At 45.5% G+C, this 12697-nt stretch overlaps 1 protein-coding gene across 4 annotated transcripts in view; it reads left to right on the plus strand.

Moving 5' to 3' along the window:
- The window catches only part of Rps6kc1 (ribosomal protein S6 kinase C1), a 154268-nt gene that overhangs the window by 122599 nt on the left and 18972 nt on the right, over positions 1-12697 (plus strand). Inside the window, exon 13 of one of the 4 annotated variants that reach the window (XR_009383102.1) lies at positions 9293-9438. The exons of the other annotated variants lie outside the window; for them this stretch is intronic. The gene's annotated coding sequence lies outside the window, so the exon portion shown is untranslated. The remainder of the gene's footprint in view (positions 1-9292; positions 9439-12697) is intronic. 4 annotated transcript variants of the gene reach the window in all.

Here is a 12697-nt window from a genome sequence, read left to right on the forward strand (position 1 = left end):
TATAAACTCGCAGTTTCACGTACTGACTTACTATGTTTACTGGTTTCCAATTCCTAACTTCATTTCTCTGGGAATACCACTCCTCGAGTTTGGCCAGCAGGTGGCAGTGCACCATTAATGGATTCTCTCCTCCCTGCAGCCCTCTTCCAGGTTGTTGTCCTTCATAGTGTTTGGGGGAAAAATCCAGCCAAACTGTAGTCCAAAGAGAGGCTTTGTTGTAATTGTTTGCATGAAAGAATTGCACCTCCCAGCTGCTTAGCTGCTCAGTGCATGAGCAGCAGGGAAGTCCCTCCAACCCTTGAGTAGATCAGCTTCAGCAACAAGGAGAAACAAACCAGGAATGGCCTTACCAAAGAGTGATTCTCACCTTCCAGTTAACATGATCTCAGACCTAGAGAGGTAGGGCCTCCTTTGTAACCCTAAGGGAGAGTTGGGAAGCCTCGCTTAGAACCGAGTAGCAGCACGGCCTGTGAGTAGGTAATCTTCCTTCTCATTGGGAGAGAGCAGTGGTAATGGGCCAGTATTTCATGTGTAGTGACCACAAGGCAGTAAGTAAATAGTCCCCAGGCAGTAAGTTCCCTCCCACTTCCCAACTCTGACCTGAGCACTGACTGCTGCCTCAGTCACTGGGGCTGGAGCAGCTCCTGTCTGACAGAAAGTAAAGGTCAGAGGGTGAGGAGGAGTTTTGCCCTCTGCTTATACAGCTCCCCTGCCCCTCCCCCCTCTGGAAATCCTTAGCACCTGTTTGTCCAAAACCATCACCCACCTGCCTGTACTTTATACCATCAGTGTATCCTTTTATCTTGTGGATGGTGTGCCTTGATATTTTGAGAAAAGTTTCCAGTAACAGATTCGATTTACATGGACAGAAACTTGAGCAAATGCCAGACTAGCAGGGGGGCCATTATTCTGTTCTATAAATAAGTTTAGAACAGAAAACACTCCCAGAAACCTGGGAATCAACATGCTTTGGTCTAATTGAGGGGGAAAGCAAGACAGATAAATTTTGAAGTGCAAATGATCCCCTTCTGTTATTTAAGACTCGCTTTTGCCGACTTTGTGATCTTGGATTTAAAGCCACAGCCTTTCAGCCATGGGCACTGCTAAGGCAGTTCCGGGCTCCCAAGTTTCTGCAATAAAACCAAGAACTTAAAAAAAGAAAAAGATGCCCTTTCATGCTAAAGAAAACAGATCCAGCAACACAAAGACAGAAACTGTGGCGCGCTCTCTGTCTGCGGCTGTGGAAAAGCCAGCCCTTGAACGGCTGCAGCTGCAGACCCATCGAGAGGGTCTGAGAACAGGAATTCATGCATCAGACTCAGCCCTGTTTTCAGAGGCCAGGCGTCCTTTCAGGTGCGTTTTGTTCCTTCGGTTATCTAGCGAGGTTTTATTAAACAAACACCATTCATGGTAAATGGGTTCCTTTCCTACCACAGACACTCGGGATGGAGGGAGGAAAGAAAAAAGCAGAGCGATGTGCCAGGTAGGAAGAGGGTGTGCAGCACTGAGTGGGACCATAGCACTGTCCTCTCTGCAGGCACTCCCTCCCTCAGGAGCTCCTGGACACACTGGGAGATGTGGTGGAGCAGAAGCCAGGACACTGCTCACCTGTCTTCAGAGCACTTGCTTGTAGCAACTCTGATTTTATTTCTGTTGCTGTAGAAACCACAACTTCACCAATTTTTTGGCCCAAGGATTTGAAACATTTCTTCACTTGGTAGCATAGAATAAATTTTTGTTATGGCATTTTTAGTGTAATAGAAAAATAAAATATGTTGTTGGGGGCTATAGTTAATGTTTTCTTAGCAGTGTTTTTTCTTAGCAGTCTTGACTTACTGTCAAAGGCAGCTAGAAATAGAACTTACACTCTTACCCTGTGAAATACAAAGACTGGTTGAAAATTGAGTGTACAGGCTCGTACAAGTGATCAGGGTTAGTCACGTGTTAGTTACTAAGCTAATATCACTCACATTCCCATCGTACCCTTAAACAAGTCCCTGGGTATCTTCACTGTTATTTTCCACCCCACTATGAGACTTTAAATATTTGAAATTTACATTGATATTTCTTGCAGAATTATCAGCCTGGAGAATTTATAGGTGAGGGTGTGTATGAACTGAAGAACTCCCACCATAGTTTTAGGGCAGCCCATCTCCACGCTCCCAGATATCAAATGACAGCTTTGCTTCCTCTGTTAGGCAATTTTACACTTGAAAACAGCTCACAGCTGACGGTGGAAAGTGAAACACAGAAAAGTAACATGGAAAAGTGACTGAAAGATTCTGTGTGGAGCATGACACTTGTGGGCTTCCAGTCCATGCTCCCCAGCCCACTGCAGAGTCCATGAATATATTTGGGGGAATAGTCTCTCTTGACCTCCTCTGTAAGAGCCTTTCCCCTCCATTTCTTTCTTGGTAAGCGTGGTACTCAGCAGCATAGTTAGGTATTTGCTAGGAGTCAACCCAGGGATGGTTTAAGAGTGTGAGACTGTCGATGCCATTATGTCAAAGGGATGCTTAATGCCTTGAGCATCCCTCACTCCAGACCTGTCGTCAGCTCCCTGCATGGCCTCAGACAGGTTATTGAAGACCTTCCAGGACTCAGCTTAATAGTAGTAAGTAGATTTGTAGAGTGGAAATAAATCACATATGTCAGTCACATGACACCCTTCTTATACAAAATTCAGTCAGAATTCAAGTTTATCTCGTGCAGAATCCCACCTAACAGGAGAGTTAAGAGAATTATTTTTCTTGGAAGACTTTTAAAAGTATGTATTTTTACTTACTTGTATATAAACTATTTACTGTGGAAATGAGGGACTTATTGAAAACATTTTAATTAGAGGAAGAAACCAGACACTTTTGAATGCACCAAAAGTCGAGTGCGTGATTCTCAGCAACAATAAGAATTATTTAAAGAAGTGAGGTTTATTTAAGTATGAGAGTTTAAGAGTCCTACAGTGATGTCAGTAGGCAAGAACAAAATAATAAATAAAGCTGTGTACTCAGAAGTCGTGAGGACATAAGCAGGAAATGTGATTGTGGCCTTGGAGTCTTTTCCTCTGCTGGAGAAAGTAATGGATGGCATGGCTGAGCTGTGTTTGTGGCTAAGATGCTGTGCGGAACTGAGGGTATTGGTATAATTTCCCCCTGAGCAAAACTTGATCAGTAGGTCCCTGGTACATGGATATTTCTGTATTTTTCTGGACTAATCAGCAAGTGTCTTCCATCCTTTGCCTCTAGTTCTTGCTGTAAAGCCAATTTATTTCTTTCAAGGAGAGTAAACTGTCAGATTTCCAGAAAAGAGTGGGAATTTCACACTTGTTTTCCATCACATGCTGAAGCAAAAGGTGCGTCAGGTCAGAGGGCTTTCCTGTCTAGGTGAGGAAGCCCTTCTGAGCCAAGGGGAGGAAAGAGTGAGGGTAGGTGGGCTTGAGGGTCTGGTGCCCTGGGATCCCTCCCAGGCCCAGATAGGAAGGGCCCTGGAGCCTCATGTAACTTGGTCTGCCACCCTCACCGAGTTAAGATCCCAATGTCGTGATGTCACACTTCTCATATTGGGCCACAGTGTGACTTGTCTCTAGAGTGAGAATGAGATGTGGGAGGTGGACACTGAAGAGCTTAGCTTCTGCCCTTTGGTGTCTTAGTGCTGTACACGTTCATGCATCATAAGAAACATGTCAGCTGTTAGATGTAGGAAATGTATAAGGGTGGCAGATAGGTAGTGTTCATGCAGGAGCGGTGAAACATGCTGCCTATTTCCGTACACTTCCAGACACAGCCTGGAATTCAGTGGTGAGGGCAGCTTTAGAGTGCTTCCTGTTGCTGTGATGGAGAAAGTCAACACACAGAAAAAAGAGTTTATTTTGGCTTTTAGTTTTGGAGGTTCTAGCGCAGGCTTAGTTGGCCTTGTTTCTGTATATCAGGGCAGGAGTGTGTGGTCCAGAAGCTCCCCTCATGCTTGGAGCCTACAATCCTCTTCAAGGACATGCCCCCAATGACCTAAAGACTTCCTGCTAGACCTCAACTCTTAAAAGTTCCTTGGCCTCAGGGTTGGGGATTTAGCTCAGTGGTAGAGCACTTGCCTAGCAAGTACAAGGCCCTGGGTTCAGTCCTCAGCTCTGAAAAAAAAAAAAAAATTCCTTGGCCTCCTGTAATGCCAAGCTGGGGACTTCAGCACTCAGACCTGTAGGGAGTTTAATATCCAGACTTTGGATCATTAAGAGGAGGTTAATTTAGCCTGGTATTTTTGCCACCCCCTTACTTTCTGATCTGGTGCATGTTTTGTTTTCAGAGGACAGGTCCTGGGAAGCAGTACCTACAGAATGATGCTTCTTATCTTGGTGCTGGAGTTGAGGAAACTGGCTGCAGCATGGTGCTGCTCTAAAGAAGGAAGGGCCTTTTCTTTACCTCCGATATTTAGCAGAGAAGATAAAATGCTGAATCTTGGAGTGTGTGTACATGGGCACGAGTGTGTAGGTGTGTGTGCATGTATACACGAGTGTGTGCGTGCTTGTCTATACATGTGCGTGTGGAGACCAGAGGTTGATAATCTGGTGTGTTCCTCTATTGCTTTCCACATTATTTTTGAGTCAGTCTTTCAGTGAATGTGGAACTTGCTCTTAGGCTAGAGTGCCTGGCTAGGGAGCCCGCCCATGGGTATCTTCCTGTTTCTGGTCCTTGCTGCCCCCAGCATGCCTGAGTTTTAATGGGTTTGGAGTTTCGAACTGAGGTCCTCATATTTGTGCAGCAAGCACTGTACCCACCGAGCCACCCTGCTGGCCTAGAATGCTGAATCCTCAGCACTAAGTTCCTAAGCCTTTGAGTACTTCTTTCATTTAAACCATATTCTTACTTCCTATAAAATCTTGTCTGTCTCAGTCTCCATGCCACACTGAAGGCTTATTCCTTCTAAGCAGTTCTTCACAAATATTTCCTTCAGATGACGTCTGGACATGCTAAGGTTTTCAAAAGTGAATGGTGGTGAGGCCGACGGTGCCGCAGAAGCTCCGTTAACAGCAGAGCACGCCGCCCCGGCCTGCCTAGCCCGGCAGCAGAGCAGTGGGAAGAGCCCTGTGCCTGTCATTCTGTTTCCAGTTGGCCTTTTTCTCATCCATCAGCCATAATGGCTTTGGTCGGGGAGCACTGTGACACCCGATGGCCATTCAGAGTTGCTGTGAGGTGATCAGTGGAGAATGGAGCCTGCTGGTGTTTTCTCCTGTTAGAAATGTGGGCTGAGGGAGGAAGCGAGATTGTGTAGCACTAGGAACTATCATCATAATCGGTCACCCAGAAGCCACATGGCACTCACCTGCTCCTTATTTCATCTCCCAAGAAAACGGCGTGTACTGACGCCTATAAACTCCTGAAGAAGTAATTCTTGGCCCCAGAGTGCGGAATCAAGTGAAATCAATCAAAAGTGTTTTGACTCCAGTTGTGCCGATAATTCAGGGAAGTTTAGAACGTGGTTGCCAGGTGAGTGGGAGAGGCCTAGTCTGAGCCAGCCAGTGTGGCCTGTGGTCCTATCCTGCTCCCCGCCCCACAGCAGCCCCTGGGGGCAGATCACTCAGTCACCTAAGACCAGCTGAATTAGGAGAGGAGGCAGAAGGCAGGTTGGAGTCCAAGGTGAGTTCAGAGCAGGCATGTGCAAGTGAGGGAGGGCCGTGTGAGGAGGAGGAGGGCTGTGGTGTGAGGAGGAGGAGGGCCGTGGTGTGAGGTGGAGGAGGGCTGTGGTGTGAGGAGGAGGAGGGCCGTGTGAGGAGGAGGAGGGCTGTGTGAGGAGGAGGAGGGCTGTGTGAGGAGGAGGAGGGCTGTGTGAGGAGGAGGAGGGCTGTGTGAGGAGGAGGAGGGCTGTGGTGTGAGGAGGAGGAGGGCCGTGTGAGGAGGAGGAGGAGGGTCGTGTGAGGAGGAGGAGGGCCGTGTGAGGAGGAGGAGGAGGGCTGTGTGAGGAGGAGGAGGAGGGCTGTGTGAGGAGGAGGAGGAGGGCTGTGTGAGGAGGAGGAGGAGGGCTGTGTGAGGAGGAGGAGGGCTGTGCCTTGTTCCCTGGGAGGAAAGAGGGAGGCACAGCCACAGTGTCCATGGATAGAGCCATGTTCTTCTGCCCTGTGTGACAAGTGTGCCTCATGCACAAGCAGTGGGGCAGTGCTGGAGAACTTGGGAAGTACGGAATGGTCAGCAGGGCAGGCAGTGTTTCTGAAACAAGACAGAGAGAGCAAAATGTTCCTTTGAAAGGACAGGCTGGGAGTGGGTGTTCTTGTCTGTCTGTCTGTCTGTGTGTGAATTAAGATCTACCGTGGAGATGTTGTGATCACTTAGGCAGGTAAGTCTCACCTGATCAGACGAACTGGCTTTGAACCTGGGGCTCCTGTGAATAGCTGTGATTTTTCAGACTTAAGTTCTAGCTGCTAAAGCTTTGATCATTTAGTTTACAGGTATTAGAGGGACCGTCTGAACCTGTAATGAAATGTAACTTTGAAGACTGGGGTACAGGATGTACCTCAGGAGTGGCCCTGGGTACAATCATTGACATTGCAATTAAGTTTTACTCTCTTGTTGCTGTGGCTTCATTTGTAAAATTCTGTCTTAGTTGTGAGAAATTAAAACTTAAAATCAATCCTCTCTAAGCTGGACCTGGCAGCACTTGTAGCCCAGCACTTGGAAGGCTGAGATGGGAGGGTCATGAGTTCATGGTCAGCTAGACCTGGGCAAGGCCGTCTTAACTCCTAACACCCAAAGAAAAGATTTTCCTGTATCTAAAGTAATACCTGGAGCTTAGTTAGATAGTGTATCTGTCTATGATTTTGTTTTTGAAAACATTAAAACAACAGCAACAACAACAACAACAAAATCTGACACCCATGGTCCCTGGAGAGCCAGTAGGCGTGAGTCTGTCAGTCACGACTTTCTCAGCGTCGGGTGCTGGGTCCTCATGCTGGGCAGGGCCAAGAACCTGCACTTCTCCCTAATGTCTTCCTCCTGCCTGGTGTTTGCCAACCTTTTTGCCTTTCCCAGGCCCATGCCACCTGCAGCAGGGCAGCCACTGTGTTCTGCGGGGAGCATTAGGAAGTCTCACTCCACAACACAGTGAAGCCACTGTCAACTGGCTAGTGCTGCATTTAGCAACTGCCTGACTCCCGCTTTTGACATCTCTAAGCTACGTTCCTCCTGCCATTAAACTTCCAAGTCTACAAGGTGTAAAAGTACAGAGGACTTGAGATAGATCATGGTGCTTAAAACAAACATCCTAGGATATTTGTAGGTGCTTTGAATGTCGTGAATGAACAGGGCTATAACATGCAATTGGAATATGTATTCAACAAACATTTATTAAATGCCTCCTGTGTCCCAGGAACTATGCCTGGGAGCCAGAAACAAAGACATAATTGGTATAATATTGACAGTTACTTTTGAAGTTATATCAAAGGAGACTACCCCAACAGAGGACATATACAATTGGCTAACTAGGATGTTAATAGATGTTCATAGGCAGCTACTTGTATTTATAGAATGGAAATGCTCTGAGCTAACAAAAGACATGCTTAGCTGTCCCTCTTCCCACAGTTGGGCCCATATAATGTTGGACACAAAACTGCTTTCTTGGGTCTTTCTCTTTGCTCTTTAGTCGTCAGCTGTAGTGGAGACTAATGCTTAGCCCCTGCATAGAAAATCTTTACACACAGCAAGAGCTGGGAGAGAAATTGACTAGGATTTTGTAATTCTAGTCCCTTTCAATTAGCAACAGATGCTGCAGGGAGAGCTTGTCTGTGTGGGAGCGCGGGACTAATGCTTCCCAGCGCTAGCCGAGGGATGCTGCAGCAGGAGGAAGATGTTCTTCCCCTGGTTCACATGTCACTGATGACAGATGGTTTACTAAACCACCTTTCTTTACCGTCTAAGTGCACTACTTATACCTGGCTCCCTGGTAAGAACTTAAAATCTGGACTGTTTTAAATTTCACAAAATACTTACAAATTTTAGGATAATTTGGATATGCCAGCTTCTCTCTTATCCCCACTGTTATAAATGTGTGCACGGTGCTTAATTTTAAGTTAATGAAATTTTGCCTTTTTTTTTTTATGTTGTTTCTCTCTGATCCTAAAGGATAATATGTTTTTCTTGGTTGTTTTTCCAAGAGGGAGTTTTAGCATCCTAAAGAGCCAGTTATTCAGGGCTGCGGAGATGAGATGGTTCAGTTGGTAAGGCGCCTGCTGCAAAGACAGGGGTTGAGTTTGGACCCCCCCAGCACCCGCATAAAAAGCTAGGTCAGTGGCACATGTCTGTCACCCCAGCACTGGGTGTGGGGTAGAGACAGGTGGATTCCTGGAGAACCCTGGCCATCCAGTCTAGCCAAGCTGGCCGGTCTCAGGTACATTGAGGATCTGTCTCAGAAAGTAAGTGGAGAGTACATGAGGAAGACTGATGTCCAACTTGTAACCTGCATACATGCAGGGGTACACACAACACACACACACACAAGGTCAGACACTTACTTAGTGTAGCCACCACTGACATGCACACATACATGTATGTACATAAGGGCAGACACTTAGTATAGCCAACATTGACATGTACACACGTATGTACACACGAAAGGTCAGACACTTACATAGTGTAGTCAGCACTGATATGTACACACTCATCACACAGACAAAATCAGATACTTAGTTTTTGTTTTTGACAATTTGCAAAAAAGAGCATCTTGTAGCATTAGACAGCTATATTTCTCCTTTTCCCAAAGAGTACTTAGGCTGTGATTTTAGTGTGGTGTGTGAGTCTGTGGCTGTGAATTGGTCCATATGTCTGATGTTTGTGATATTACTTATGAGACATTGTTGAGTGTGACAGTGTTGACTTACTGCAAGTGTTATTTAAAAACTTTACTTGCTACAATTTCTCCTTTTTCATTAAGTTTTATTTTTACCCCGGGAAAGAAAAGTAGTAAAATCTCTGAGATTTTATGTATTTTTAAGAGTGTAGCTAAGAACAATCTAGCATTTTCATTTATCTATAGGTATGTAGATACGTGTCCCTTCTCCGTGCCCTTGGATGTTGTGAGGTTGTTTGTGTGTTTGTTTTTTGAGACAGTCTCACACTGTAGGCCAAGATGACTTGGAACTCACTGTGTAGCCTAGACTTTCTTCAAACTTGTGAATCATCCTGCTTTGAACTACCAAGGGTTGGAATTATCATGCCTCGATCTAGGAGGAATACTTAAATAGTTATCCTAAATTAGAGTTTTTCTACATGTAAAATTCTCTTAAAATTTTAAATTTACTGATTTCCTGCCATTTCAGGGAAAGCTAGTGAGGACACCATGCTGACAGGAGAGGTTATGAAATTTTTCCTTGAAGGCAGTTTAACATCTTTTAAAAGTAAGGCAAATTCTGAATTTGGGATGTTGGAGGACCACAGTTGCTTAAAATACACAGCGGACTCGCCGGTAAGCTTTGTAGGCAGGTGGCTTTCATTCAAAGCTTGGGTGAGTTTAACCTGCATTTTCATGTTTTCCTCAATTTTCAGGTATGGTTTCCAGCAGAGTTTTAGCTCTGTCATAGGTTTTATTTTCGTCTTGAGCCTTTGCTAAGCCCTGAGTTCAGACTGCACAGCCTGGGGTTGCAGGTCTGGTCCATCAGGTGTGCAGGTGGTGCTGGCTCTGCATGCTAGAATTGTAGTTAGGGCCCCAGTGTCTGCACATCTCCTCAGGCCTGGGACGTGTGCACTGGGCTTGGCTTCTTTGCCACTGGCTATGTGGCTAGAGACTGTTTTTTGGGGGGTGGAGTCAGGGTGGGTGGGCAGGGTCTCCTTTTGTAAACAGACAGGTGGTCCTTCCTTGAACTGATGATCTTTCTGCTTCAGCCTCTGAGTGCTGGGATCATAGGCCTGCCACCACCACAGGCTCAAAAGTATGTCCATGCTTCTGTTCCTTTCTGTCTCAGGAGCTGCTGATTGTAGTTATACCTTTGGACTCAGATAAAACACAATCATTTGGAGCTGTGAGAAGGAGACTCAGAAGACCAGCAGTCACAGGCTAAGCAACTCTCATTCTGTGTTTCAGCCTTGGGTGGTTGCACTGCTAAGACCATGACTTAGTTAGGCTTTCTATTGCTGTGAAGAGACACTGTGACCACGGTAACTCTTATAAGGAAAACATTTAATTGGGGCTCACTTACAGTTTCAGAGGTTCAGTCCATTGTCATCATGATGAGGGGCATGACAGACTGCAGAAAGACATGGCGCTGGAGCTGAGGGTGCTACATCTTGCAGGCAACAGGAAGTCGACTGACAGTCACACCGAGGGAAGTCTGAGCAAAAAAGACCTCAAAGTCGACCACAGTGACACACTTCCTCCAACAAGGCCACACCTCCTCATAATGCCATTTCTTTTCGGGGCCTTTTTTTTTTTTTTTTTTTTTTTCCCCCCAAACCACCACAGACCATAGTATTTTTCTGAAAACTATCCTGGCTTGTGGAGAGTTCTTGAGACAGTCAACACTAGAAAGACAAAGGTGGCATCCCACACCTGATACTGTAGTCTTTGCTGTTCTATCCAAGTTTGTATATTCCTCTATGAAACATGGTGGTTTGAATCTTTAGTGGGAATTAAGGTTCTGTACTGAAGTTAGGAACTAGAATGGATTGCACTAAAATGAAATTCTGGAGTTTATGAACTCTTGGAACATGCTGGATGTCCTTTTTTTTTTTTTTTTTTTTTTTTTGATGAGCTGAAATATAACTCAAGCTCTTCTGTCTTTGCACCTTCATTACACAGACCACCCGGGAGTTCTGAGGTGGGGAGGGAGGCAGCATGACGGCTGGTTGCAGTGTGGGGGCGGGGAGGGGCTGAAGCACACTGGTTCACTGTGGCGCTATCCACTCCTTGGCGTCTTAAGTTAATGGAGGGAGGAGAAGCTATGAGCACAGCCCATGAGCACTTTTGAAAGCACTTTCCCAGATGACAGAATTCAAGCCATTCGAGGTGGAAGGAGTGGAAGAAACCGGTATCCTCATCTTAGAGCAGTGCTCAGCCACAGAGCCAGGGCCCAGTCCTTTATCTCTTTGACACACAGACAGAAACCTCCAAAGAGTCTTAAATGCCACCTTCTTGTCATGTTTTTGTGAGAAGAACCTAAGAATTTTTTTTTTTTTTTTTGAGGGAAGTGAGTTTTCGCTGGTCATTTTGCTCAGTGCCCATGAGACCACTGTTCTTGTGGTGAACAAGGACATTACCCAGTCTAGAAGTTGCAAAGACAGATGGGGTGGTGGTACTGGGGCATATGGGAAGTTAACCCCTTGGGGTGTATAAGAAAACCATTTTGAAATCAGTAGAATGTCCTTTAACATGCTTCAAAGAATTTTCAAAATGGAGTTACATCTAAAGGGCTTCCCAGCTCTTTACACTGCTCTTAAAATAGTCTCACAGCTTTATGTGGCATTTCATTACATTCTCTACATTCAAATTTTAATTAATCTTGGGTTGGGGTTGGGGAGAGTGCTGCAGTGTGGGTAGGGTCTCCTATCCAGTGCTGCTCTCCACGTGAGCCTCTGGCTGATACGTCTGTCTTCTGTCTCATTATGGGAGTGCTGGGATTATGGACATCAGCTACCACATCCGGCTTTCTTTTTAGAAACGTGAGTACCAGGCTCATGCAGCCTTTACCTGCTGAGCCCTCTCACTGGCCCACGTTCTGTACTTGCAGTGAATGTATTAACTGTCTCATAGCTGTCTGTGTAAGTCACTGCCCATGCTTTATGCTGGAGTTTTAATATTTTTAAGATTTGCAAGTAAAGCAGTTTTAGAGTGGTGGGTTTGGCAACCACAAAATCAGTTTCTTTTTAGCAGTGTAATTTTATCTTATATATTTAAAATTTTAATTTAGGAATAATTCTTTTTCAAGGGTGTTAAAAAGGCAACGAACATCATTCAGATTTATCATTCTGATAATTAAGAGAGATACCTTGTTACAGCCTGTGAAAAAAGAGTTGAGTGAGAACTTAGCTCACTTGTTCTAATATCTCAGTCTCCAGCTGCTAAAAAGTTCTTCTTTATATCCTACCTACATGCAGAACTCTTTGTTGTAGAGTAGACTCACCTAGGAAACCAGGTATAATAGCTCAGCTCATGGTGTCAACTTCACATTAATCAGACCCTGTTTGATACGAAGTCATTTTGAAGTGTTTCAAGCTGATTGTTGGATTTAAAACTTAATTTTCTCCCCATGGGAAAAAGTGTATCACTTTACAATTGTCCTCATGCACCAGCCACTCAGGTCAAAAGCCCACACAATGCCTTTATACTTTTGCACACAGGTTCTCAGATGGCCAGCAGTCTCTTTAGGCCTCTTATGGTTTGAATCTGCAATGTTCTCTAAGGCTGTGTGCTAAGGTGTGGTTGAGTGGTTGGGTTTGATAATCTTGTCCATGAGTGACCCATTGATGGAGTGCTGACTTGATATTATTTGGAGGATGGGATCCTGGCAGAGGAAGTGGGTTGCTGAAGGCATGTAAAGGCAAGGTGTGGCTTGTCCTCAGCCCCTCTGTCTGTGTGCCCTGGTCTCCACGAGGTGAGAGCTTTGCTTCACTGTGTACTCCAGTCAGGGTTTGCTTCATTTAGGAGCCATAAGCAAGGAAGCTGGCCCGCCTAGACTGGAGACTACAAATCATGAGACAAAGCAAGTTGTTCCTCCCATGAGTGATGCCAG

Source organism: Peromyscus eremicus, chromosome 15 (genome assembly GCF_949786415.1).
Source record: "Peromyscus eremicus chromosome 15, PerEre_H2_v1, whole genome shotgun sequence".
NCBI lineage: Eukaryota > Metazoa > Chordata > Mammalia > Rodentia > Cricetidae > Peromyscus > Peromyscus eremicus.